The sequence below is a fragment of the Eptatretus burgeri genome, chromosome 9 (genome assembly GCF_056783735.1).
Source record: "Eptatretus burgeri isolate ZD-2024b chromosome 9, Ebu_testis_v1, whole genome shotgun sequence".
Lineage (NCBI taxonomy): Eukaryota > Metazoa > Chordata > Myxini > Myxiniformes > Myxinidae > Eptatretus > Eptatretus burgeri.
The window spans coordinates 5,319,010-5,346,293 of record NC_140969.1 but is presented as its reverse complement, the minus strand read 5'-3'; the positions used below and the strand labels follow the sequence as shown (position 1 = coordinate 5,346,293).

General features: G+C 44.0%; 1 long non-coding RNA gene across 1 annotated transcript in view; it reads right to left on the bottom strand.

Annotated features, from left to right (window-relative positions):
• Nucleotides 1-25,499, bottom strand: part of LOC147019456 (uncharacterized) — a 30,724-nt gene extending 5,225 nt beyond the window's left edge. Inside the window, exons 1-3 of the long non-coding RNA XR_015062012.1 lie at nucleotides 25,443-25,499; nucleotides 10,485-10,556; nucleotides 8,709-8,836 (exon numbers count right to left, since the gene is read on the bottom strand). This is a non-coding gene — a long non-coding RNA (uncharacterized LOC147019456). The remainder of the gene's footprint in view (nucleotides 1-8,708; nucleotides 8,837-10,484; nucleotides 10,557-25,442) is intronic.
• Nucleotides 25,500-27,284: the final 1,785 nt, after the last annotated feature.

The window sequence follows — 27,284 nt, the reverse complement described above, 5'->3', positions numbered from 1 at the left end:
GGGGGTCAGAGATCAGAGGTGAGGGATCGAAGGCCAAACCTCGCCTCTCGGGCCCCATAAAAGGGCGAGCGGAGCGCCAAGCGCAGTCAGTCTGTGGAGTGTCTGTCGGGGTTAGGAGCGCCTGGAGCCTGGAGCCTGAAGCCTGCCATTGGTGGAGAAGCTGAGGAGAGCAGAGGAGAGGTGAGCTGGGAGTATGGCCAAGCCTGCTGTGCCGCGCGGAGCTGCGTGTTCATGTGCGGGACGTGGAGAGAGCTCGCCAACCAGCACCGAACGGTCTGAGGTGATCAGGCTTCGGAACAGTCCGAGCATCATTGAGGGACGGACGGGTTGTTAAAGAGAGCATCAACTTTGAAAGAGCAAAGACCCATTCGTTCCTCTCAGGCATTGCCGGCTGGGGCCCGAATCACTAGGCCGCGGCCGAGCCGTGGTTACGCTAGCTGCCATAGCTCCTTTACATTGCTTTTGTTTGGCTGTATAATTGCATGTGTGCACCCCCCCTCCCCATTCATTGCATGACTGCATCACTGTATACATGTGGAAATAAATGTGCTTCTTTCAATGTGAACCTGCTCGTTGTGTCCTCTTTCCCCAATTGAACTGCCATCTTGCCCTCGGAATATAGTTGGTTTTTAAATAGCCGGTAAAGCGATCGGGTCCAACGGGAGTCGCGATAACACCCCGCTCGGTTATCCCAAAAACGGAGCGAGCTGCATTAAGCGGCTCGTGTCCCAGCGGCCCCGTTGAGGTACAATCTCTCGGTAACCTACCCGCGTGAATAATTAGGTAAATCGAAGATTTGGCGATCGGACCCTGTAGCGCGGGTAGAGTGCGGACAAGGTTGTGGTGTGGTTAAAAACACACCCGTGGCTGGTTTTCGGCATTGATCCGGAAAGCGGCGACTGAATTGTTCGTCCGGTGGGCGTACGGCCGCTATGAGTAAAACGTGGTCGTTCGCACGCCGGCGGGTGAGAATTCGTAACAATATCATCTTGCAAATCACAAGGCTATTGAGTCTCTCAAAGCAGTATCCTTCCTCAAAGTCTTGGTGGCATCCGTTCAAGTCCCTCTCTGGTGTATGCTCCACATCCATTCCATTCATCACCTCAAATGGCATCACTGCAGACTCTGATCGACACAAGGCGGAATGCATTCGGTACTTGTAGGTATTTTCCACAAAAATCTCATGTACCTAACCTGTCTTGCTCTGCCCTCCACCATATCTCCTTGTATTCCTTGCCTTCTCAACAACCCTCTTCCTTTCAGCAGATTTCTCCATTTTGTGTGATCTTGTAACCAATGTCACTGTCAGTAAAACAGCAACTGCATCACCCTCTATCAATCTTGTCAGATACGTGACTTTAGAAATGATGTGAATGTTAAACGAGGCCTTTTACACATGTGGTGTGTGTGTGTGTGTGTGTGTGTGTGTGTGTGTGTGTGTGTGTGTGTGTGTGTGTGTGTGTGTGTGTGTGTGTGTGTGTGTGTTTACACCGACTCAGTTCGGCTTTTATCCTGCTGTTGCAAGCACAAAATCTGTAATTCAAATCGTCTTTCAAACATAATTTTCATGACAATGCATGGAGGGAAGAGTGCAATTTTAGGGAACAATTGTCATCACACAAGCTAGCGTGCACATGCACACACAAAAACACACACACACACACACACACACACGCACACTTCTCCTTTCACCAATAGATGCAAAAATCTCGTGTCATTTCTGTTGTGGCCCCAGCAACAAACAAAAATACATCTATAACGGCCCCCACGGCCTGTACAGCTCCCACTCCCACCACACTCCCTCCTCCCAAATATGATTAATCGATACTCATATAAGGCAGTGTGTGCATGTGCGTGTGCGTGTGCGTGTGTGTGTGTCTTGTTCATTCAGCATAAAATATTCTTCCTGCTAACTCCCCTACCCCCCCCTCTCTCTCTCTCTGCCATCTTTGCTCTACCCCCTCCCAATACACTGCAATACCTTCCTCTCACATCTCCTCTCTCAATCTTCCCCCGCCCTCTCTCTCAATTCTCTCTCTCTCTCTCTCTCTCTCTCTCTCTCTCTCTCTCTCTCTCTCTCTCTCTCTCTCTCTCTCTCTCTCTGTCTCTGGACGTGGTTATGTCTGGATGGTGTTAATCTCCGGACGCATCCGGGGATTCCGGGCGGTATTTATGTCTGGGCGGTGTTTGTCTCCGGGCCGTGTTTATAGTACAACCTGTAAAAAAGGGATTTCAGACATTATTTTATTTCCATCTTCACTGTTAGTCTATGCAGAATCATTTTGGTGAGATGGTATGAATCGTAATTAACGCTTCACCGCACGACTCCCTTCCCTTCCTCTCACCTCAAACTGTCTTCCATTTCCTCACCTCCCTCCTTGCTCCCCCCCTCTCCTCTCTCCTTTCCCCACTACTCTCTCCCTCTTCCCCAACCCTCTCTCCCTCTTCCCCAACCCTCTCTCCCTCTTCCCCCTCTTTTTCTCCATTCCCCCTTCAGTATTACCATCAGCAAAGTGATGGGTGATATTTGCTAGTGGTAAATATCATAGAAGCCTGTTGTTGGCTTAACGATTAAGGTGGCTAGCTTTAGATCTTAGGGTCTTGAGTTTGAACCCCTGTCGGCCATTGAATTAACACTAGGTGGAATCGACTCAGCATGTCATCCTTCCGAGGTTGGTGAAATGAGTATCAGTGTACTGGTAATAATAGATGGCACAGTCGTGCCCCCAGAAAATGATGCATCCAGCAGCCATAGGCTGCACATGATAGCTGGTGAGTAAATATCATGATTTTAAACTTACACTGTGCATTTGCGAGCCCCAGATATTGTTGTGGGCTGGGGGTCGGTGGCGAGGAACGACCGTTAGATGGAGCAGCAGGGCCGTCTCCCACCGAACACCCGGAATCGAAGGTCGTCACCCTGGATAACTCCAGAGTTAACGGGTTGCTTAAAGGACCGTGGTCGCCAATATTTCGACGGCGTGAGGTAGGGTCCACTTGTCTATTCCAATTTACCTAAGTACTCACGCCATCTAACTACTGGAGAAGCCACACCCTCGGCCGGCTTTGTCCGGACCGAGTCGCTGTTCCAACTCGGATCCAGCGTAACTGAGCGGGAGTTACCAAAGCCGCGCTGGTCCAAATAACAACTTACTGCACAAACGGCCTCGCTAACTCTCAAGCCCGCACCGTGCTGGGTCAGTGGCAGAAACAACAGGCAACGAACTAGAACATTTAACAGTTATTTATTTACAATAGTAAGACAGTGTAGACTTATTCCGAATATACAGGCATTGTACAATGAGCAATCAACACTGATACAATTTCTACTTATGGGACGGCGCCACCACAGACACACACACACCAAAAGAAAATGGACCCGGTGGTCTTTATTTCGACCCTCGCAGCCAAGGGGATAGACAGGTTGGAGGTCAGAGCTTGGTCGGTACCTGGCCGCCTCGTGCGGTTTGGCCCACGACTGGAGGTGTGAAACTCGGGGTCGTCGGCAGGCCCAGACACAGTATAGCGGGGTCCAGGCAGGGGTCAGGGTCACTCCTCACAGAGGGCCAGCGGACATTCCCGGCTTGGACTCCAGGTTATTGCTCGACAAAAGGAGAGATGGAAGTCGACGGCTGTGGAATAGTCAGAAGACCAGCTTGAGACGCTGCAACAACGACCACCAACGACGCACACCAAGAGCAATGGCGACGCCTTTCTTCTCCGACAATTCCAACCCAACTCCAGCGAACACTCAGGGGAGCCCGGCGATTCTTATCCCTCCCCCGGCCGGGGTGTGGTGATCGGTCCTCTGAGGTAATCTTTGCCCTGATTGGACAGGGTTTCGTGGGGTGACATCTGTCCCCCTCTGATTGGACATGGGGGAAACCCTGCATTTCTGGGGCGGAGTCGGAGCTCTGATGTAATCTTTGCCCTGATTGGACAGGGTTTCGTGGGGTGACATCTGTCCCCCTCTGATTGGACATGGGGGAAAACCCTGCATTTCTGGGGCGGAGTCGGAGCTCTGATGTAATCTTTGCCCTGATTGGACAGGGTTTCGTGGGGTGATGTGGTTGCCATCCGTGATTGGACAGGGTGGAACCTTCTCCTTTCCTGGGTGGAGTCGGTGTTCTGAGGTGAGGAAACCTCCGCCCACGTCCGAGGTCGAACGCACGTGGGCAATGGCGTCGATGGTGCGAAGAAGTGAAGGATTGATTTGTTTGCGTTGGGTATTGCAAAAATCTAACGAGGAAGAAACTTCGCAGCGCACACATGTAATTCCCTTTAGACATAGGGAGGAATCTAACTATACACATACTTATTGAAATAACTCAGCTTATGGACTGCTGTCTGTTTGTGTGCAAATGGCTTCCAGATCTGTAACAATATTACCTTTGCATCACTGTTAAGAAGCAACCAAACCAGATATGGTGTCTCCTGGGAAGTCTGCCTGAATGTTGGGCATGGCGGCATCGGCTTTCTAATTGAAGACGTCCATTAAATAAATCATCAAGCCTGCCATGTTCACACGAGGTAATCCCGCAAGATTCAAAGACCACTCACTGGCAGTGATGGTCGAAGGTTTGGGTAGAACGCGCACGTTTACAAACCTTCAGGCCTTGCACTTCGGGCCTTCGGTCCACATCCTTAGGAGTTTGCAATACAGGGATATGCAAGCTATCAAGCTGTGCAAGCTCGGTGAAGCAGGAGATAATGTTCCATGTGGCAGGCAGCACTTATCGCTCCCGGTACCGTGCAGTAAGGGCTGTGTGGGACACTGTTCGGGCGCTCTCACCACTCACAGTTTGGAGTCGTCCCATCACTGGTTTATAACCAAAAGATTTCAGTTGTAAGTGGATGGAAATGTGCTTTGTTGCCCTGATGATGCCCTAACAAGGGCAAAGGTAACTGCACTTTACATTTCCTTATGACAGCATCTGACACTAAATTACATTTAACATCTTTGTAATTAGTACTGAGAGAAATTTCTTCTGGGAGCCGCAGACCTAGCGTGCATCATAATGTGCATCATAATAGTTACGTCACAGCGTTTGTCTCAGGTTGGAGAGCGGCAATATATATATATATATATATATATATATATATATATATATATATATATATATATATATATATATATATATATATTGTTAAGTATTCAGCGGTGTCGGGATTCGACAGCCAAATGTTGAAGATTCGGTGTCACTTAACAGCATCGCCATCTCCGGGGTTATAACGCCGGCTGGCGTGGCACAGGTCTCGGGTTACGCGCCTCGTATCACGATACCAAAATACACCTGTGCCTTGCCAGCTGGGGGAATAGACCCCGGCTACAGACTGGATTTGTCAGAGACCGAGCGGAGTCTGCCAGTCTGTAGCCCGTTTGGGTTTTATATCCAAATTGAGCGGATCGTTCCTCGGCGTGGCACTCATAAATTCAAGTCGGCAAATCTCGTATAACTCAGCCAGATTTATTGAGGACACATCGGGGAACACAACACAAGCAAAGCATTCACGACAATGTTATAATTAATCTATAACCCATTCTTAACTTGGGAGCTAAGGATTACGGGTTTCGAAGGGAATCCAAGCGAGATAAACCTTAGATAACATGCAGACAAGACACGCAGACAAGACACAGAGTACTTGGTGATGCCTCATGGACGAGAGGAAAAGTGTCAAAGGCACGAATGCGGCTCGTGACAAGCCGATGTCAACGGATTCGAGTGCCCAAGCTCAAACATGCTGCGTGGCAAAATGGCGGCGGCCTCCTTTTGTTGCACCGCCCACGCATGCAGCCTCAGCGCGTTCAGCCCCTCGTAAGGTCTACGGCACAAGAGCGGAAGGTCCACGGTGTGCTCCAGCTGGTTTTCACAAGGTCCAGCATACGAATCCAGGCCTGGCTTGTTCACCAGACAATGCCAAATCGAGGTGTTGGGCTCCGCAGGCTGGGTCCATGGCCGAGGAGGGACAGCCGGCAAAAACCACTCTCCACAAAGCCGATCGCCCAACTTGATGCTCAGGCAGTTTCTCTCCCAGCCGATGGCAGATAGACCTCATGCAGTTCCTTCCCTGCCTTTCTTTCGGCTCGCTCCTCATGAAAGCAGATCGCAAACAGACACAGCCGTCCCTTGTCCAGCCGATCGCCCCACCTCGGCGCTCTCAGTTCCACCTTCCCTTCGCGGTGCTCGCTTCTCTAAATCTAGGCCACTCCCTATCAGAGCGCTGGGCGGGGACTGTTTGGAGAGGGGAAGGAAGGAGAAGTACACCACCACCGTATGAACAATGAACAGCCTCCTACATCTCCTGGCGCACATGTAACGTCCAATTACCGAACAACCTGTCTAAACATGCATTTAATGGGGGATCTGGACTAATCCTATATTTAATAACACACTAAGGGCCATTTGCGCAACAATATCTATATATATATATATATATATATATATATATATATATATATATATATATATATATATATATATATATATATATATCTTCCTCTTCTTTCGGCTGCTCCTGTTCGGGGTGGCCACAGCGGATCATCCGTATGATCCGCATAGTGATTTGGCACATGTTTTACGCCGGATGCCCTTCCTGACGCAACCCTGGTCGCCTCTTACAACACAGGGAAATGGTACACCTATTTTAACCGGGGTATACACCGGCCCAGTACACTGGTACTCATTTCGCCGACCTCGGAAGGATGACAGGCTGAGTCAACCCCTGGTGTATTAATTCAGTGGCCCAACGGGGCTTGAACTCAGGACCTTTTGGATCCCAATCCGCTGCCCTAACCACTGCGCCAACACCAGGATATATATATATATATATATATATATATATATATATATATATATATATATATATATATATATATATATATATATATATATATATATATATATATATATATATATATATATATATATATATATATATATATATATATATATATATATATATATATATATATATATATATATATATATATACACACACACATACACAAGGTGAATGCACCCAGCATTGCTAGGGTTCTTTTTGAATGAATTTAATCTTCTGTACATAGGTCAGACGCGAGCCCAGTATCACTTCCCTATTGGGCCACTGCAGTAATAGCCTAAGGGGGCTGGTGACGGGGAAACACCCCCCCCCCCGCCGAGGGGCCTCGTCACCTAGCCTATAACCTTCCCGGGGACCGTCCCGACATTTTTTGTTTCAGAGGTTTCCTCCTATCTTTCACAGTTCAGGAGCTTAGGTCGAGCAGACAAACAAACAAACAAAAACTTCAATATATATATATATATATATATATATATATATATATATATATATATATATATATATATATATATATATATATATATATATATATATATATATATATATATATATATATACATACATACATGATAAAGTGTGAATGCAGGTGGCTTTACTGTATTTTACCCTTTTTCAACGTCTGAACTCCAACTCTCCATTCATCCCTTCAAGCCCCATTATGTCAGACGCACATGCTACTCCTATGTTCAAATATTTTCTTATGTGCATTCACCAAATATTGTTATTTGCAGGAATTCTCCAAGGTTGCATCATAATACTCACGTCAATGCCCACAATCCTCACATCGAACCCATTTTTACTCTTCATTGGTCTGATTTATACTCTTCATTACTCTCTTCATTACTCTGATGGATGAAATAATGCTAATTCCTAAGCATCGTTTTCCCAGTGAATAAACAAACCCTCCATTCTTTATTGTTTGACTTTCCAAGAAGCTGAACCATCCACCGTGGTGGTCTGCCCAAGGGCAAATCTGTGCTGGCAAATCATATTATTGGCAAGGGTAGTTTGCCATCGTCTTCCTGATGGTAGTCAGTGCAGGAATGTACACGTTGGCCAGGTTGCCAACATCCCTTGCATACTCTTAGCCAAGGACACCATGAGAAAATACCAGCATGACAATTGATAGCAGAGTATGGAATCGAACCAAAACCAGACAGCTCAAAAGTGAGTGTGTTGCCAGCCCCAAATACAGCAGATGGAAACAAAAAACTGAAAGTGTCTCTCTTTAATTAATTATTGAAAGGTGAGTAGTTTGCTTGTCTGACCTTGACCAGAACCTTTACTCTCTACCTGTTATTCATGACAATAGGCTGATGACATCCTGTTCTTCCACCAATCCTGACTCTAAATCTGTTAAGGTACATTGTTATAGCTAAGTATGTAACAGACTTGAAGTGGAAAATTTGAAAGACGTATTTGAGACCTCCTTTACAGCCACATTGAGGTTGCCTCGATATTTTCGTTGTAGCTAATTTGAACGTCTCTCGCAGGTATGCTGCAAGAAAGGCTGCACGAATCCCTGAGCTATGAGGGAAGGGATAAGGGATAAGGGATAAGGAGGCAGCAAGTGGTGAGCGAATGCAATATTGCAATGTAATGAGCTAATGACGCCGGTATGTTGGGTGTAAGCATCTGCGCTTGTGAATGCTGAGCAAGGCACTTTACTCTCCCTCCATGGTTTTCATCTTTATGCATGGAAAATGTGTGCAAGCAGACAGGTTCTTGAACGTTAACCCTTACCCTCATGGAGTGGTCTGAGTGTTAATGGTTATTGAATTTTTAATCATGCCCAGCTGCGTCCAGTGTAAAAAAAAAAAAAAAATGAGAATTGCAAGATTGCGTTGAGCTCAAAGTGTGCACACCTTGTGATCTTGTGGCTGAACGCATGGAAAACCGAAGGTCTGATTTTGCTGTTTGCAACGACTCACTCAGCCGGCTCGTATCGTGATTTTGAAAACGAATGTTTCTTTTCCTTGGTCTGGCACCATCCCTGAGGATTAAAAAAGGTGTTTCTGGTAAATGTAAATGAGATACCAGTGTAAGCCTCAAAAAGTTGAACGGATTCAATTCGCGGCCTAGTAAAACACAGCACACCGTGGTAAAGTGTGGCTGACCACATCGTGAGTTGAGAAGCCCAGACGAATGAGTGGAAGAAGTGTATATTTAATCTAGAAAAGATCCTGGAGATGAGATGTGTCATGCAGGGCAGTGTTTGTAAATAATGTGCTTTGATAACCCAAAAATCCATCCAAATCCATTGGGACCATACTCTGTGTAGAGCGTCGGAGCTGCCTCAGCAGTCTCCTGGGCTATTGTGCACAATCCTGGACAGGACGTCACTCCAACACAGGATACTCAACTGGCTCAATCATCCCAGCAAGTTGGAACTCATTTTGCTGACGTTGGAAAGATGACAGGCTGAGTCAACCCCACCTGGTATTAATTCAACAGCCAAGCAGGATTTGAACTCAGGACCCAAGGATCCCAAGCCCACCACCCTAACCATTAAGCCAACACCAGGCACGTTTGACAATCCATCCATCCATTGGGATCATACTCTGTGCAGAGCGTTGGTGCTGCCGAAGCAGTCTCCTTGGCTATTGGATACAATCCTGGACGGGTCGCCTCTTCCACCAGGTGATGGCCGAAGGGGTTGAATACTGTTCCAACCAGCGAGGTTTGATTTGTCCATGTTCTTTGCAGGTCTTCCTGACATGGAACCTCCTTCAACCATAACAGTGTTTCGTTTGATCTCCTTGGTTATGAATAAAAAAAAAAGTTCATTTGGAAAAATATTGTTTTTACATGATTCATAATTCATCCAAATGTGGCATTTTTTGGTAGCCGGTGAAAAATTTTGCAAGCCACTATATATCAATGAGTTTACCACGAGAACCTTTTCCCAACAAACATGAAACTGCTTTGTTTTAGCAAATGCTTTTCAGCCAAGAGACCAGTGAGTACAACCTTGGATTTTATTCTTCGCCTCTTTTGTCACCCATTATTTTGCACCTTTTTCCCCAATTCCTTCTCCCTCAATTCCACCATCCACCTTTTGTCCTTCCACCAGATGCATTCATGTCGACTACCTAATCCGAGAGAGCTGGCAAGACTGAGATGGGGATTTTGAATTTATATTAAAGGGGGAGAGCTTGGAAGGATGGAATGACAGCCACACCGAGATCATGCCAATTCTGTTTGGTTCTTTAATGATATTCAGTCCTATTTTCTTAAGACTAATGCTAATATTAATTGGCAATGGTTTAAATCAACGGGACTTTGATTGATGTATGATAACTGCCATGGGAAGCAAAGTGAAGCTGAAGTTTCAGGCGTTAACTATTCCTCGGAGCAAAAGACGATGAAGAGTTAACATCCAAAATTTCAAGGCAAACGCACTCTCTTACTCCCATGTCAGGCCAGCTTCTCCAGTTTTTGTTTTTTCTGAGGTTAGGATACCTCAATCAATGTCGTGTTGATGTCATCGATTGTTCGACCAACTCACCGCCGCAAATCAACACAAGCCATTACCATAATGTGTCAATTTTGTTTCAATGATTTTTTTTGTTTTCCAATGTAAAGTTTGATATTTTTTGAAATGATGAGACAGTGTGTGTTTCTGCATGATATCACTATACCTCTTACGATATCGTCTTTTCGGAGGTGGATCAGTCATGGGTCTGCGACATATTCAGCACCATTGGAGTGGCCTGCAAGGATGGACACAATGCATGGACATCATTGTCTGGACCCAACGACCTCAGCACATGCAATAATTCTCTCTGGGGATATATCAAAGAGATTGTAGTAAAACAGCCACAACAGATGAATGAGGAATTGAATCATAGTTTCTGCTCCATTTGCAACAATCACACCGCAGACGTTATGAAGGCTGTCGCACATTGTGGTGATGCATCATTCCATGTTGTGAATTTTAAAATTCTGCATGAGTAGTCACATCTACGGTGAGAATTTCGTGTCAATCGGATAAGCGGTTGCAGAGAAAACATAGAAAATTCGCATGGACGTACGCACATACATACGTACGTACGTACGAACAACCCGAAAACATAATGCCACCAACGACTTCCTCACCGGAGGCATAAAAAGGGAGCTCACACAGACATTCTGGGTTCCTTATATCCTCGGGGTATAGGGGCTTCTCACCCACCCTGTATAATGAGTTTAACTTGGCAAGTCTGACTTGCATTCTGAGGTCACGCTCAGGTTGGATGCGCTCTTTACCTGGTGAACATAACAAGTCTACTTTGAAAGTAAGGCTGCATTTTTATCTGTCTGCCTGTCTGTATATTGTCAGCATTTTCATCTGTCTGCCTGTCTGTATATTGAATGTAAATTTATTTGTCTGGGTGTATAAATACTAATAGGTCTAATCCAACAGAATGGCGATTATTTCCGGATACCTCTAAGCGCAGCCTCAAGTGTATTCTCTTGCACAATGGCAATGTTTATGGAGTGGTTCCAGTTGGTCACTCAGTGCATTTGCGAGAAGAACATAATGACATAAAAATGGTCATTGACTTACTCCAATATCACGAGCACAACTGGATCATTTGTGTGGACCTGAAAATGGTCAACGTTCTCTTTGGTCAACAGAAAGGCTTCACAAAGTTTCCATGCCATCTCTGCATGTGGGACAGCCGAGCTCGAGAGAAACGCTGGATCCAGAAGGAGTGTCCCATCCGTGAAACTCTGGAAGCAGACATGCCAAACATTGTGAATGACCCAATCGTCAGCCGAGAGAAGATCATTTCCCCCCACTCCATATTAAGCTCGGCTTGATGAAACAGTTGGTGAAGGCATTGAGTACTGATGGTGAATGTTTTCAACATATAGTTTCTGCTTTTCCTGCTTTGTCTTTCGAGAAGATCAAAGCAGGTGTGTTCGATGGACCTCAAATTCGTGCCCTTGTACGTGATGAGGAATTTGTAAGGAAGATGAATGACAAGGAGAAGACAGCGTGGCTGTCTTTCGTCGCAGTTATACAAAACTTTCTTGGTAACAAAAAGGCAGATAACTATGAGTTTCTGGTTACTCGAATGTTGTTGGCTTTTCACGATCTTGGGTACAACATGAGTGTCAAGCTCCATTTCCTGAATAGTCACCTTGATCAATTCCCTGAGAACCTTGGGGCTGTAAGTGAGGAACAGGGAGAGCGCTTCCATCAGGACCTCATGACGATGGAAGAGCGCTTCCCAAGGGCGATGGGACAAAAATATGATGGCAGACTACTGCTGGAGCATCAAACGAGATTGCCCTGTGGAAGTCCACAAACGCAAGAACTACAAGTGCAAATTCTTGCCTGAATAGGACCTATTTGAACTTTGCATTCCATCCTTATCAATTGTTCTGAATCACCTATCGTCTTTATGTCGAAATATATGTTAATTTAAATTTGCTTTTAATTCAAATTGTAACTTACCAAATAAATGTTGATGATGGTGGATTGCAAAAAATCTAGAGCTTACAGAGAGAAACTAACTTCAGATTTGAATTCAGCACACTCAAATTAGGTAAGATCAAGTGCTGGTATCAATGCAACAAAAACTTTGTTCCCCAGCATTATCCATGAAGTGGGTGAAGTTTCCCCTCGATCTGGCAAGCCGTTCTGTAGAAGAAGTGTTTTAAATGATTATTTTTCAAAAAATCATAGCTGCCAAACCATGTGACCTATGATATCATATGTGGAGAACTTTTTGTTCCTCAAGGATAGGCAATCACACCTGTAAAGTTTTGCCTCAATCTGTTCATGTATTTCGGAGAAGAAGATTTTTGAAGGTTTTTATGTTAAAAACAATATGACTGCCAAAGCACGTGACTGATGACATAATAATTTTTCCCCAATACAATTTAGCTCGAGATGACCCTCAAAAAATTTCATACCGATTGGAAATTTGAAATTTCATGCTGTTTGACGTTTTCAAATGTGACGTAATAACGAAGTCACCTATCACATCGTTAGAAAAATCTAACTCGTTTCCCATGGGGAGTACTTCACATGTGCCAAGTTTCATTTTTTTCCATGGAGCAGTTTTGGAGATGCAGAGGTCCAAAGTTTTTCCTTTATTCAATATGGCTGCCACACCACGTGCCCGATGACGTCATAATTATATAAGAAAAACATTGTACGTGAGTTGTCGCACCCCTGGTGAAAATATTGTGTCAATCAGATAAGCGGTTGCAGAGAAAACAGAGGAAATTAGCATGGACGGATGGACTGACGGACGGACAACCCGAAAACATAATGTCTCCGGCGACTTCGTCAGCGGGGGCATAATAATATTTGTTAGTGCTTGTTACTGTTCATCGTTTACTCTGTGTTGCCATCAGTCGAGTGGAGGACTTGATTGTTCCTGCTGACTCTGATTTGCATGAGGTATACCAACAACGACTTCAGCATGCTCAGCGCTCCTTCAGTGATTTTCAAAAACTGGGTGGCTGAAATTTCTTGCACCAGTGTCGTAGACGCTTGTTTTGTCTGCAATGTTTGGGTGAGCCTGGCAGAGTTTACACCACATCTAAGGAATCCAAGTTATCCAAGGTAATCTCCACTCATGGCTCACGGACTTCTTCTCCAGTCGCAGTCAACAAGCGGCTCATCATGGAATTCTCTCATATCCTCTTCCTCTGCAGGCTGGAGTTCCACAAGGAAGTTTTCTGGGCCCTGTGCTTTTTCCAGTTTTCATCAATGATCTCTCAGACTCTTGAGACAATCCTCGTTTATCTCTTTGTTGATGACTCCACCCTCTGCCGTACCATCTCTCATCCTTCACATTTGGGAGGCAGCAGCTTCTTCGCTCTCTGCAGATCTGGATAAAATCACGAGCTGGTCCGACACTTGGAACATGTCTTTCAATCCTTTCAATATATGTATATATGCATACTACTGTACGCCATTATATATGCATATATATGTACATACATACATACATACATACATACATACACACATAAAGCTTTTTCGAACCACTGACTGATTCACTCACTCACTCACTCACATGAAAGATCGGGACCTTCCGGGTGACGGAGAAAGCTGAAATTTTGCGTGTCAATGGATATTGAAGCTCGTAGGTACACCAGGAAAAAAAAATCACAGAATCAGAAAATGAAAAAAACATGCGCAAATGAAGATATAAATAAAAAAAATTACAAATGAAAAAAAAAGGAAAAATGCAGGTGAGCGACCCGAGTCAATGGGGAAGCACGGTAATTTTGTGTGCCAAGTTTGAACAAAAATCGGACCATGCATTTCTGAGAAATTGTTGGGGACACATTTAAGTAACAAAATGGCCGCCAGTCGGCCATCTTGAATCTGGTCTCGAAAAAAATGATGTGCATATATAAGTCATCATTCCTTATCTGTGTGACAAGTTTGAACAACACCGGTAAATGCATGCCCGAAAAATGGTTGAGGACGTGTTGGACAAGGGTTGTTTTTTTTTGTTTTTTTAACAACTGAAATGGCCACCAGTCGGCCATCGTGGATCTGATCATAGAACAAATTGGCGTGCTTATGTAAGCCTTCATTCTTTATCAGTTTGCCAAGTTTGAATAACATCGGCAAATGCATGTCCGAGAAATGATTAAGAACATGTTCAACATCAGGTTTTTTTACAACTAAAAGTGCTGCCAGTCGGCCATCTTGGATCTGATCTCAAAAACAAATGGCGTGCTTATGTAAGCCATCATTTCTTATATGTGTGCCAAGTTTTAACAACATTTGGTAAATGCATGTCCAAGAAATGGTTGAGGACGTGTTCAACATCGGATTTCTTACAACTAAAATGACGACCAGTCAGCCATCTTGGATCTGATCTTAAAAGCAAATGACGTGCTTATGTCAACCATTATTCCTTATCTGTATGCCAAGTTTGAACAATAATGGTAAATGCATGGCCAAGAAATGATTGAGGACGTGTTTGACACCGGGTGTTTTTTACCAACTAAAATGGCCGACAGTCGGCCATCTTTTATTGCATCGCGAAACAAAATAATGTGCATATGTATACCGTCATTTGTTGTCTTTTTTTTGCCAAGGACGAATAAAATCGGTTCATAAATGTCCGAGATATGGTTGCGCATGCACGCGCACACACGAAATTGGAGACAAAATCCAAAATCCACCTGTTTCTGACCAAGTCCAACGGAGGCTAAAAAATTAAAAAACATAGACATATGAAATCTCTAAAAAAAGCAACCAAACAAGGTCGTCATGACACCACATTACGATGTCATAATACGACAGCACAATCCTCTTATGGATTACCATCACGACATATTTTGACATTTTACTTTTGTTGTGGGATTGTGATGGATGAAGGAGAAGAATAACAATGACGAATGACACCACATTACGATTCCACTATGCAACCTCGCAATCCTCATGGTTTAGCATCATGATATATTTTGATGTTCCATCACAATCCCAAAACAAAAGTAAAATGGCAAAAGATGCCGTGATGGTAATCCAAAAGAGGATTGTGTTGTCGTATTGTGGAATCGTGATGTGGTGACATTCCTACCTCGTTTGGTAGTTGTTTTGAGATTTCATCGCTCTGTTTTTGCATTTTTTTCTTAAAATATTTTTTCCTTTTCTTGGATATACATATACAGGGTGAGTCATAATAGATGGGATTTTTAATATTCTTACTAATCTTATAATAAGTGCTCAAATTGTGCTCCCTGGAGTCAAGAACAAATGTTAATACAACAGATGAAATGGCTCACATTCTGGAGGATTTGTGGTGTGTTTGCTGCATATTGTGTACACACATTGTGTTTTAGCTCTTCCAAGGTTTTTGGGCATCCTTTGTATATGCCAGCCTTTAAATAGCCCCACAAAAATTCCATTTTTATGACGGTTTATATCTCATGGGGTCAGCCATCTCTAGTGGTTATCTGAAACACAAACATAACATGAACAAGAGATTTTTAAAAATCCCATTGGACATGACTTATGACTCACTGTATATAGCCCGAGCAAAAAAGAAAACGCACTAGGGTGTGCATCAGAGCGATCGTGGACAAAGGGCAAGTACTCCCATAAGAGAATCCAATTATCGGCCTTTCCTTTGTGATTTTGCAATTTCCGGTCACACAGCAGAAGAAGTTTGTTCGTCTTTTCCAGGAGTCATTCTCAGTTTTAAAATAATTTGAAAAAGGAAATGTGACTTCGATTCACTGCGGCGAGATATGGCTCAAATCATCAAAAAGCTGTTCAGAAATGTGACGGCCTATCAAGAACTAGTGTGGCCTTACTGGTAATTACTTGGTACGATCCAAGAAAGGAGTCTCCATGCATGTCTTCTGCACAATGGACCACATGTATTTTTGCTGCAACAATGGATCTTGGAAATAACTGCAAAAAGCATGTGCAGTGCAAAAAACATCTGGAGTATGCTTCTGACTTGTTTTTCCAGAACTTCATTCAATCTCAAGAAAAGATATATCACTGAAACATACCACGGGGCAGAGGCTATGATGAGTACAATAATTGCAGATCTGAACTTTGAGCTCAGCAGGTCCCGCCATCTGTCAAACATCCAGACCTTTGCAAGGAACTACAACGCAGGGGGCGGCCATCAGGCACATAAAGCTTGCACAATGGCTGCCAAGCTATGGTTGTTTGTCCATGCTCTGTTCTTTCTAAATGCTGAATATCACGCAAGGAAGCAGCACATACCATTTTCAAAGTCTTTGGTGTGATTTGGCAGGGGTTCAATCCACCGGCCGACCAGACTCAAGAGCAGACACTCTAAACATTACACCACATTCTCTCCCCATTCCAAGATTGTATCAGCTAAGTAAATGCTTGCATACATACTTTTCTTTTGTACAGGAAGTTGAAGCGTATCGAAGAGCTCGTACACAGAATAGACCAGTATCCTGGAACGGCCGATGTATCCCGAGTCTTTGAAGAAAGAATATTCCAGGGCAGCTTACCAACACTTAGAGATTTAAATCACTTTTTCTTGAATTTAAAACGCTCCAAATGCGATGGTAAAAACCGTGCCTTATCCACAAACGACCACTGTTCTACGAGACCGGGAAGAGCCACCCTCTCCCCTTTCCAGTGGAGATGACGCAACACATGGGCGGAGCATAAATATGCATGAGGCTAAAGATGAATATGCGTGGAACATAAATACAGGATACATTTTACATTCAACATTGATTACATCACACTCCACACCTGGTTTTTATATAAACCACGAGTAGAAGGTTGAGCAAAGAGAATTACATGAACACGGGAACCCAGGTCACCACCTTGGCTCAAAACATTGTCAAATTGTTATTGAACATTCTCAAAAATGTTGAACATTTGTCAAAACTGAAATAAACTGATTACAGAGTACATCATATACAGGCACTAAATTAATGGACCAGACTATGGCTCATGGATCGGGACATAGTGGAAAAAATCATGAGAATATGAAATTCACAATTAAGTGATACAATGAAGGAATTCACTCTTCTCCTGCTGGTATAAGCAGTATGACCTCAGTTACAGGTTTCAGGTAGATATGGGGTTTGCCGTCCTTCATGGTGTGAATCCCCTCTTTTTAAACCCGACCGTCTGTGCTGGGCAATGTCTCGAGCACTTGTCCATAGGGCCAGTTGTTCCTCTGCACATCCACATTCAGCAGAACGATATCACTGGCAAAAAGGTTGCGTTTCTTGACTGGCCACCGCATATGGGACTGCAGGGTCAGAAGATATTCTTTGCATCATCGTGACCAGAAAGTATTCGCCAAATGCTGTACACGTTGCCACTGATAGTCGAAGGTGTCTGGAGGATGACCAAAATCACCTGGTGGTGCACGAAGAGGCGTTGTCTTCATGGTAAGTAGTGCCACTGGTGTCAAGATTTCTGGCATGTCTGGGTCTGCAGACACCGGTACAACTGGACGAGCATTGACAGTAGCGCATACCTCCGCCAGGAAGGTAGTAAGAAGCTTGTGGGTTAGAGAGTGGGGGTAGCAAACAAAGTGGGTTTAATGGGTAGTTCGGAGTCCCAGAGAAATGTTGGCCCAGACAGCCATAATGACTCCATCAGGTCATCGGCTTTTATGGAGTGAGTGGCCAGGTCTGTTGGATTAATGTCAGTTGCCAAGCAGTTACATTGAGAAGGTGATTTACTCTTAAGGATCCTTTGCTTTATGTCGGCCATGATGGCGATGGGTTCCTGTCTGAAGTGTGCTAATACCTAGAAAAGACTAACGACGAGGTCTTGACCAGGAAGTAGTACCTTATTTAGTGAGACATTACAAGAGGTAGCGCAGCCGTCGAACACCACATTAATATATTCAGGTTTGATGAATGGAAAATGGCAAAATGAGGAAGATACCATCACGGTCATTTTGCTTCTTTTTTCCTGGTTCAAGAGGCTCACCATGTCCTTTGAAAAACAGTTTAGTCATGAAATCCACACACTGCTGTTTTAGGGCTGTTTTCTTAACCAGAAGCTTGCAAAGAGACTTTATTATTATAATTATCACCCGTCCAAGGTCCATACGCTGTGCCCATGGAGAATTAGGTTGGTCATTCAGAGATTCTCTGACCTAAAGCAGCTGAGGAGCATGTCGTCCAATTAACAGCAAGATGGTCGCTTCTGTTTTCGGTTCGGGAACATTTCAGCAAGAGGATGTATATGTTAATGGAGCCTTGTGACCTCCGGTGTTGGAATATTGGAGGAATTACAAGGAATGTCATAACACTCATTTAGCTCCAGGAGCAGCAGGGGGACGATTCCATTGAAAGATTCGATGACTAGATTCCTGACATGCCTAACAATGGCCACCATAGTTCCAGAGCAGGTTTTGAGGTCTTAGGGGACTGGATTATTTGGCACGTTGAAGTCGTCAAAGAGTTCGCTGCGGCCCAGAGACCAATTTGACTGTTCATCCAATACAGCGTAAGTTTTCAGGATAACCAATGATGAATGCCTTCACAAAAAAAGATTTTGTAACAAGATCTTCCTCTGGCCCCAATTTGAATGTCTGTACACCTGTTAATCACTGAGGGTCACTCCTCACCATGTTCTTGGAGTCCATATGATACTCTGTCAGGGTTCATAGAGTCCCTGATAAATTGCCTCCCAGCTGGTCTGTCAAGGGTGGCACAACTGGCAAGATGAAGTGCTGAGCAATGACGGATGCTGTCGCACTGAGAACAATGAAATTTTAACTTGACACTCCTTGGCTGAATGGTTAGTTGACAGAGCACATTTGGTACCCATTTTCCATTGGTTAATAATGATGAGTCTGGATTGCAATGTTTTTGCTTTGAATGTTCTGCAATGCACAAGAGGATGTTTGGTCCCGTGAATAGGGCAACATTGTTGCGGATCTTCCATTCAACGACGAGTGTTCTGATTTTCTGAAGTCTACGCAACTGCTGCAGTTGGTCGCTCGACAATCTGTGGCAGCAATTCACCCGTGATTTCGGTCTTCCTTACTCTGAACCTTGGACGAGCGTCATTAGTGAAGGAGGACATTGTTTTTCAGAGTAAGTTGAGCTTTCACCGTAGCTGAAGAATGTGATCTATCATCATATCCTGAGGAAACTATCAGACTGTCATTTTGAATCTTTGCATTGCGCAGAATAAAGGATGCGAGCATCGAAAATGGTGGCAAGGTGACATTGTGGGGTTCTTTATACTTGAAGGTCTCCATCCTCCAAAGATCCACGAGGTCAGGTGGAAGCTTCGCTGTGATTGGTTTGAGGAACAGAGGCATATCCAAAGCTGAAAGTCTGGGAAGGGAACCATTGCTTTTGGTGGCTTCTATTTCCAGACTTTTTTTTTTTTGACAGACAACATAAAAATTGACCTTGAAACAACAATACAGCAGTCAGAAAACGAAGCATCAAGAAAATACCTCGGAGTAGAAAAGGACCACCAAATATATGACAAACAAATGGACAAAACAATCACCAAAGAATACTGACGAAGAACAAATCAGATCCTGAAAACGTACCGCTCTCCAAGAAACAAAATCAAAACTATCAACTAACTCGCAGGACCAGTGTTCCATGACAGCTGTGGAATAGTAAACTGGCCCCAATCAGAAATCAATAAAGTTAGACATCAAAACAAGAAAACTTCTCACCATCCACAAGATGTTCTGCAAAAATCTTTGGCATCCTGAGGATGCATCAGCTGAGACAAGAGGGAGGGAGTGACCTGATGGAACTCAACCAGGTGCACAGAGTGACGAGTGTAGGACGAGCTGAGTACGTGAAATGCTCAACAGACTATCGGATTCAATTTGTGAACAAACATGAACACAACAAACCTGAAGAAGTATCCCTCACTCACCTCGCAAGGAATTTCCAAAAACAGGTGTGAATAGAAGATACCGCACAGGAAAATGAAACGGCAACAAATACAGCCCCAATGATTGCAAAAAAGACGAAAGAAATATATAAAAAGAAATATCAACAAATATACACCAACAACTGGGAGAACGACAAAAGAGCAGGAAAATACAAAAAATAATTGGACCGTGTGGGGATCGACAAAGAAGGCTCAGTGGAATGGCAAAGAAGAGGTCAGCTCACCTGGGACGGAGAAAAAAATAATAAATGCCCAAGATGAAGGACACTACACCAATGGATTTTAAAAGATGGCTGGACTGAGCCATACAGACAAGTGTAGGTTCTGCACGACAGAAACAGAAAGTACTAGTCACCTGCTTTTGGGATATAAAAAACTATTATCAGAACAACTTTACATACAACGGCACAACAAAGTATGAAAAGTGATTCATTGGCATATCTGCAAAAATTTCAACATTCCAGTTCCAGAAAACTCATGGAAGCACAAAGCAAGGGCAGTCATTGAAAATAATGACGTCATGCTTACGTACGACCTAATGATCACATCGAGCGTTTACACAGAAAACAAAGTCTTGCGACCGGACAACGTTCTCAGGAACAAAAATGAAAAGACAGCGTTTCTGATTGAGCTATCAGTGTCGAGTAATTTTGGCTTAAATGATGCAGAAATCAAGAAAATGACCAAATACCAGGACCTCAAAAATGAGATCAAGAGATCTTGGAAGATGATGAGAGTTGAAATTGCACCACCAGTGACAATTGGAGCAACAGGAGTAATATAGAAGAACATCACTGAGATTTCAAAAAACATCCTCGGGAATATCACCACAAACGAACTACAATTGGAGGCAGTCCGGGGTTCGGTGACTATCCTGAAAAGATCCCACGGAACTAAACTCTGAGAACAACAAAGTTGAACAGCTTGGTCCGTCACCAAAGCAAAGGTGGATACTTTGAGTTCTGGGAGGACTTCGTTCCATCTCCTCAAACCCGCAAATGGAAATAACAACCAACAACACACACACACCCCATCCCATAACTGGCATAACCCCATCTCCCACTGCGCAGGGGGACTGGATAATCAAAGCGAGTGCTCGGAGTGCTACGACATTAACGACAATGAAAGTGAGTCATTCCCGATCGGGCATCATGGAGAATATGGAATGCTTGCTTGATGGAACTCCTCAATAACCCCGCACTATCGCCCCTTCACCTCCACCATCACCGCAAACAACATTTACCATATCGGGTTTTCGTGAAATTTGTTTTTATTTATTTAAATGCACGAGTGACTTCCCTTCTCTCCGGCTTTCCCATCTATCCACGTCCTGACACAACCTCCACCTATTACACGAATCCTTATGAGAAAAATTACTTTCATACTTCCCCATAATTAAATACCGGACAAATAACCTACCTTTCTGGACTCCAATGCCACGTCCACGCAACTTGCTACAACTACCAATTGCATATTCAGAAGCCTTGGCCTGGAATCGTGTCGTGGACCTTGTGTTTTTCACGAATTGAATTGATACAGAAAGACTACTCAAGTGAGGAAGAGTTTTGTTAACAAAAGGTTGATTGCTCCATGAGATCTTCTTTGCTCGCTCTGTCAAGCATTGCACCAGGGTACGTTCATGGGCAATTTGATTCCCACTTCGAACGATGCAAATTAAACAAAATCCTATAATTTGTTCTCTCTCCACATCCAATTCCATTTGTTACAGACCGTATGGGACAACTGCGGAACACGGTGTCCCCTCAGTGAAAATAAGGCTGACAGGTGAAATTAAAGTCAAATTCATGGGACTCATTATCTTCACATCAAATGAAGAAATACACACAGGTAAGGACGGAATGCAACTGGAAGATAAAGTATTGTATTGTCATGGGAGAAATCGAGGAAACGTGCCACTTAAAATGCCCCACTATTGGAAAAGGTAGATACCCAGTCAGTTCTGAACTGTGACGTTGCTTCGACAGCCAACGTCATGATGTGATGGAAGACGACGAGGAAGGTGAAGTGGAATGTCAGCCGCGGAAAGACGAGGACCTATTTTGGGCTGTTTCGTTTACTGAAAATCAAAAAATTGTATTAAGCAAGAAGTGTAAAGTATATTGAGATGATTTTTTTTTTAGATTACACAAGGATACACAATGAAGGAACTTTGGTCCAGGAGGAGGCCATTTGACCCATCATGTCTTCACTGCACAAACCCCAGTTGGTGCGGTTTGGGGTAGCACAGGGTGCAGGCCATCGTCGGCTATTCACACACAAGCGACCTACCATGCACACAAGCCAATATTCCCATGCCCCTCTACCTCCAATGCATCCAGGTCCCTATATCAATCCCATTTTAACTTATCCACCCCCTGCACTGTCACTACCTTTCCAGGGAGACCATGCCATGCATTAACCACTCTCAAACTGAAATACCCCAACCTTAAAACTGTCCTAACTCTCATCGTCTTTACCCTCAAGCTATGACCCCTGGTCCTAACATTGTCCACTCTGCTGATAAACTCGACCACGCCTGTCTTGTCCACACTTTTCATTATTTTCAACATCCACTCGTAACCACCTCCTCTCCAATGTACCAAGTCGTGTCTCCTCCAACCGCTCCTCATAGCTTAGTCGAGCCAGGTCTGCATTCAATGGAGTTGCTCGACGATGTACCCTCTCCATGGCAGCCATGTCCCTCCTCAGATGTGGGAACCAAAACTACACAATATTCTCGATGTGACGACTAAATTCCAAAAGAGTGATAAAAACACCTCCTTTGATTTATAATTGATTCCCCTACTAGTACAACCAAAACCTCCGTTTGCTTTACCTTTCACTGTCTTGCTGCTTACTCCCCCCCATTCACCCCCCCCCACCTCGTATCAATTCCCACCCTCAGGTCCTCCTCCATCTAGGTCTAAAGTTCCCCAATTCTTCTCTGGATCCTTTCTTAAATAATTGGGTTTCATTTACTCCTCTCCAAACATGATGTTGGCTTAAGATCTCATGGTCTTGAGTTCAAGCCCCTGTTGAGCCATTGAATTAATAGCAGGTGGGTTGGCTCAGGTTGTCATCATTCTGAGGTCAGCAAAATGAGTATCAGCTTCCTGGTAACAGGGGGGGGGGCATTGCATCAGTGGCACAGTAGTGCCCCCATAAAATGATGCAACCAAGCAGCCAGAGGCTGCATTCAAATAAAAATAAATCAATAATGCTACTCTCCAATCCTCCGGTGCATGTCCTGACTCCAACAAGCCGTTGAACATATCCATTAACATCTTGCTGATCTTCTCTGCCACCTCCCTCAGTACTCGTGGATGTCTATGATCCATATCTGAAACTTTAAATCAGCCATTAATTTTCTGTTTGTTTCTTCACTCCATACACTCCTACTTGGATCTCTTCTAAAGGCACTTGTGCTCACCGCTGAGGTTTTATTTTAACTGCGGGAGATTCCAATGATAATTTGGGGGTGGGGGAGGGGGACTGAAGAAAGGATGCTGTTCACATTGATCTGCCATCCAAGCAACCTTAAAGTCAAGAACATTGTCCAGAGGAACTTCAAGCTTCTATAGGATGTTCTTGAAACTGCCACAGTTTCCCCTCTGCTATTGGAAGTTCCTCTGACTGTTTCTGTGTACATTTATGACAAGTTTATGACTTCTTTTTACAAATTCATTACCTTTTATTAACTACTACTCTGGTAACATACTGTATATACAATGAGAGCGTGCACTTTTCAAAACGTGTCTCAGCATCCACTTTCCACCACTACACCAGGAGTCTCTGTCTGGCCATCCCCCAGGTATATGCCTGACCCATCCCCATCTCTTTGGGATAGGACATTCCAGGCAGCCACCTGGAGGGTTAACCCAAAAAGACCATCGTCTGGTGGAGAACAACTCAGCACCACTCCACCACACCACACCTCAGTGCGTTTTTTGCAGAATTAAGTGTTTTGTGGTAGCCAGAGTGCAAATTCTGCCACCAACCTTCAAGAAAAAGGTAACCCAACTGCAGGAGGACATCCACAGACACAGACAGGCACTACATATGGATGGCTATTGGCTCACAAGGAGCTCCTCCACTCTTTGACAGGTTTTGTTCTTCATCCTGCTGGGTGTCCATATCCATACACCCTCCTCACCAGGAAATCTGGTGGGGAAGACAGTTTAGTCACAGACAACCTGACCATGAACATGTTAGTACAGGTTTACATGTTATCCTTCACAAGTCACAGATCTGATCTGGCCTGACCTAACAATCAGGGTTGGGCACCATCCTATCGGCCAGGCTGCTCTGTGCCATCCATTAGCACTGCACCATATCAGAGCTCCTGTTACTCAAGCAATCCCCCAACCCCAGCCTCCGAGTCACTGGATTACGGGCACACGCTACTACACCCAGCTATTGGTGAGGCAATGCAAAACTACTGAGTGTATTCCATACAAGACACTGCTTTGGCAGCAATGAATCTGCTGTCAAGAGAACAGTAAGTGAGATTAGAATTGTAAGTGTATTTGTCTCCAAAATTCCATATTAAAGTGCCAATTCCAGGTTTTTCAAGTTACCGGCACCTTAGCATTGTTCACTGTGGGTCGCTGTTAAACGAACAAGACTGCACTGTGGTCACAACCAGCGACAAAACCCAGTAACGCGCCGATTGGGAAATGTGCATTCAATGTACACTTAAAAGATTAACTCGACACCTCTCATCCATGTCAACCTCCACCACGGCTATATCACAACGAGCTGATTCGTCATACAGTCACGGATTGTTTCACCCCCACCTGGGGCCATTCAAAAAAAGACGTGAGGTTATTTATTTTTTAAAGGGAAGCGCGTGTTGACGAGCTTCATTAAACTATACCAATAATTGTTATTTGACATATGATTTGATTTTTTTGGGGGTCCCTCATCGTGAGTAACACTCGATTCAAACAAAGCCAATGGAAATGTGGTGCAACAAACCCAGGCCATGTAAAATCAACAGAGGCCTCCAGGCCTGATGTCTTTGGTCCACCAGAAAACCAAGATGGCGGCCATCTTATTTTGTCTGGGCGCCATGGTGGGTGGAGTCAAACTGACAAGTGTGGGCGGGATCCTGCAGCTGTCCGACCAATGGGTGCACACTTTAAAAATCGATCAACAGCAACAACAACAACCAAGCGGAGCTCTTGTAGACCTGTGACATGTCGCAGGTGAAAAGTAAAATATAATAATATTGAGTTACCTTACAATACAAGGAACTTCGATGCAAGAGGAGGCCATGAAGTCCATCAAGCTTGTGTGATGGTTGTTTGTGCTCTATCCTTTTTAATGCTGAGTGTTACGCAAGGAAGCAGCACATATTTATTTATTTATTTATTTTTAATCTTTGGCATGACTCAGCCAGGGTCAGGTTCAAACCACCAACATTTCATACTCAGAGCAGATGCTCAAACCAGTACACAACTGAATCTGCAATATCCCTGCTATGTAGTTTGAAAGAGAAAAATCGGCTTTGCTACAAACCGTGCCATCCAACGTTCACGTGTTCCCACAACACAATGGAGATATCTCCTTTTGGAATAAAACTGTTCATGTGTTCTCATCGCCCATGGTGAGGAAAGCATTCGTGTGAACCTATTTTCGTACTTGCACTCACCCAGCAGGGAGAACAAAAAGAACAGTCGTTTGTTCAGAATATGTGTCCTTCATTTGGGAATTGCTGCTCGGATACTTTGGAACTTCGATGCTCATTAAATTCCAACTTTCTCAATCATGCTTCGGTTCATACGATATGCCTTGGATCGCTGAGTTAATCACATATCAGCTTCAACCCATGCTGATTTATTTTGTGCAAACAGCAAAATGCATTGAGAGTTTCGGAGCGCGATCAAGGGTAAGAATTGATTGGCAGAAATGAAGAAAGAACCTTTCGAAACGAAACTACCTTTTGCTCAATTATTTGATTAACTAGAAAAAAAAAAAAAAACTTTTCTAAACAAACTAACTTTTCCTCCAAACCTACTTTTCTCATTGTTGTCCACCCCCTCCTGTTAGTCTTGCTCTCCGGTTGAATTCACACTCTTTCCCATTTCCCATCTGAACATGTATATTTATAAATGGTGCTGTGTTTTTTTTGGGGTTTTTTTTTTAACAGACCTTCAAGAGTTCACTTTTTCATCCTGGCCGAGATGTTTGTAATTGAGGGCTGGAACCTGGACAACAGAAGCATGTCTTGAAGTTGTGACAAATGCTTTCACTTGACAACTACACGTTCAGTATCCACTTGCACCCTTTCTGGTGCACCTCTCCACAACTGTCAAAATTACTCCCTGATGTTCTCCAGCTCATCATCAACATTCCCTTGTTCCTCCCTTCTGCTCTCCTACCTTTTACACCTCTCCCACCATGCATCTACTAAACCCCTCAACCAATGTACAAAATAATCCAAAGTCCCCAGTTTCTCTAACTCTGTAGGTCTCTAATGTCAGAGGTGTTGTGTCGACGAGATCTTGTGGATATAGTATCATGGAATCGTCGAATGTCACTTCCTGTTCCCGCTATTCAAGTCACCACTATACCTCTCCGGATGCCACCAAACTCAGCGATAACCGACGCTGCTGTTCCCAACAATTCGAATTATTTTTAGAGGCATCAGGATTGGCCTCCATGGTGGAGAGAAAGAAAGTCTCCATCCTGCTTCATTGTGCTGGAACAGAAGCAATTGAGGTCGACAACACGTTTTCCTTCGACTCTGCGTTGGACAGTAAGGTCCTGTCAGAGGTGATAAACCAATTCAAGGAATACTGCATCTTTCAAAATAATCAGGTGTACGAACGGACTAACTCTTGTTAGACCAAACATCGGGATTGGAAATCATTCGGCCATTATCAGACGGATCTACAAATGTTTGCCAAATCCTGTGAGTTCGCTGAGGTTGACAACATGATTTTTTTTTTTAATACAAGGTCCAAGGATCCTAATGGAGCACACACACACACACACACACACACACACACACACACACACACACACACACACACACACACACACACACACACACACACACACACACACACACACACAC